Genomic DNA, 2,678 nt, shown 5'->3' with positions numbered 1-2,678 from the left:
CGTCCGATTGGTTTGGAAATGACGATCGATGACATTCCCCATATAATTTTACATATCAAATGACAGCGATCTTCATTTCATAGCCATCGCTGACGCCGTTTTTTTTTCGATCATACGGTATATGGTAAAAGCCATCGATCACCATTTCTAAGGTAACTTAACGCCGTATTTTTACATACAAAATGTGCAAAAAAATTCTATATGAATGAACTCGACGACATATCTAAATCTTCTATCTTTGTCGCATATGGTTCGTTCCTGTATTATTCTGTGATAAGGGAAGGAATAGAGATTTTCTGTGATAAGTGGTAAAGCTAGGTTTTCATATGTACAAATTTGGCAAACTTTCCAGGAAATTCGGTCATATTTTTATTATAAAATTATTTATCATAAACAAATTTATTGTAAAAAAAAATTTTGAACGTATATTCAAATTTTAAACGTTTCAATTAATAAATAACGTAAATCACTTTTAAATTAAATTTAAGAAAAAAAAATCAAAATTAATAAAACGTAAATCACTATAACAAATCATTATTTTAATTTCAAATTTATATTTCGAAGTTATATTACAAGTTATTTACTGTTGTCTTATACAGAGTATATCAAGACAAATGCGAAACTTTAAGGGGTGTATTCTTTGTTATTTGTCAACATTTTTAAAATAAGCTGAAGAGGTTGAAATAAACTATTTCTAATATTCGTTAATTTGACAAAAAACTGGAGCAACGGTATGGAAAAAATGGTTAGATTTGTATATTTAGAACGTTTTTATGACTTGCAATTTTTCCATTAAATTCATTATTTGAAGTTAAAAATAAAATGTAAATCATTATGTATTGGGACCAAAAAAATATTTTAGCAAAGAAGCTGTTCGCCTTAAAAACAGTTTTATTTTCTACTACTGTAAAATATTTTTACAAACGACATATAAAGATAATTGATTGACAAACATGTTTTAAGCTACCCTTCCTAAATCTTCCTTAAAATAAAAAGATTAACAGATGGGAATACATATTATACCGTATGATCAAAAAAAAACGGCGTCCAGTTGGCTGGGAAATGGCAATCGATGACATTTCCCATATAAATTTACATTTAAAATGACAGCGATCTTCATTTCATAGCCATCGCTGACGCCGTTTTTTCGATCATATGGTATATCAATAAAGTATTATTAGAAAAGCTCACTAGATTGTTTTCTAGTAAAAAAGACCTTATTTTGTCACAACAGGTGACATTTTTTTGTTTTAAATCAAGTAGGTTTTAAAAAAACTACAATAGGTAAAAAAGTTTCTAAACAAATAGAATATCCAAATTAATTTATTTCCAATGACAATAATGTGTAAGTTTGTAATTAAAGTTAGTTAATAAGAATAATAGGTGTAGTATATTTCAACATCATTCACTGGTTTTAAAAACATCAAAAAATATGCATGTGTTTTCATAGTATAAATATGAATTGTTCCTTACGTTAGTTCTTATTGATATAAAAGCAAAAAAGTATAAAAATTAAAAGCTGCAATTTTATTAAAAATATGTTATTCTAACACATATTTTTTTAACTGTAATGTTCTAAATTGATCAAAATATAAATGTTATTTTTTTCCTAGGAAAAATAAAACTTCATAACTTACTTTTTATAAATAAATTTATTTCTATTAAATTTTATAGAGCAATTTGTATTACAGTTTTATTTCACATATTTTGTAATACTGCTTCGGTGCAGTGCCCCATTGCTATCTGTGAGTTCATTTAAATTATGACGACATTACTGATCTAGAAAATAAAAATGTACCTACTTAAGTACCTTAATATTATAATCAAAAATGGCTACTTTTGTAAATTATTGCCTATAATGGTTAGATGAGTTATGAATGTAAACTTCTTTATGCTGGTTTCTTGAAGTTAGGTGATATTAATTATCTTCGCATCATCATGGGCTCTAATCAACTGTAGAGTATTCGTCAATCAACCTGAAATATGTAATATTATTTACTTTATATTTACGAAAAATTATCATTTTCTTTTTTATGAAAATTTTGAGTTTAAATTTAAATGTGATTAGAATAAATATACATCAGTATTTAACTTTTTATCATAGGTATATTCTATATATTACCTGTGATTTTAGGGCTAAAATGTTTAGTTTTGTGAAAATATTACTTACCTATAATATTTAAACGAGTTCCTGAATGTACAATTTGTTTATCACGATGTCAAGTTCTAAAATCTTGTATTGGTTGTCTAAAACTGTTTGATTTTGCTTAGTTATATTGTATCCTATATTTTATTAAACAAACTCAAAATAATGTTTATAATTACCTTCATCAGCCTTCATATCATTAAAGTTATTATTATCACTTATCATTATCAGTCATTATGTAGTTATTTGTTCATTTCTTGCTCTGTTTGTTGTTGTTTGTTTTCAAAGATCATTTTTGAGGTTAATGTCATATGAAACTTTTCGCAATTAGGGAACTGGTAAATGACGTGTGACGATAGATTAATAAAATAATAATGAACGTATTAAGTTAAATATTTATATATTAATTTAACATATCTATTTCATGTTTATAAATTACATAATCTTTTAATTTTGTATACCTTTAATTTTATATATTCATAATGAAATGAAATATATTCGATATAACGTTTGGCAACCACGCAACTGAAGT

General features: G+C 25.5%; 1 long non-coding RNA gene across 1 annotated transcript; it reads right to left on the bottom strand.

Annotated features, from left to right (window-relative positions):
• Positions 1–1,932: 1,932 nt before the first annotated feature.
• Positions 1,933–2,417, bottom strand: LOC115885151. Its single transcript, XR_004050693.1, has 2 exons — positions 2,171–2,417; positions 1,933–1,976 (listed from the first exon to the last, which is right to left on the bottom strand). It is a non-coding gene; the product is annotated as an uncharacterized LOC115885151 (long non-coding RNA).
• Between the last annotated feature and the right edge of the window lie 261 nt (positions 2,418–2,678).

This window comes from Sitophilus oryzae, unplaced genomic scaffold, assembly GCF_002938485.1.
Source record: "Sitophilus oryzae breed Bouriz unplaced genomic scaffold, Soryzae_2.0 scaffold_375_pilon_pilon, whole genome shotgun sequence".
Lineage (NCBI taxonomy): Eukaryota > Metazoa > Arthropoda > Insecta > Coleoptera > Curculionidae > Sitophilus > Sitophilus oryzae.
Note: the sequence above shows the minus strand (reverse complement) of the source record. Positions and strands in the feature narration are given on the sequence as shown.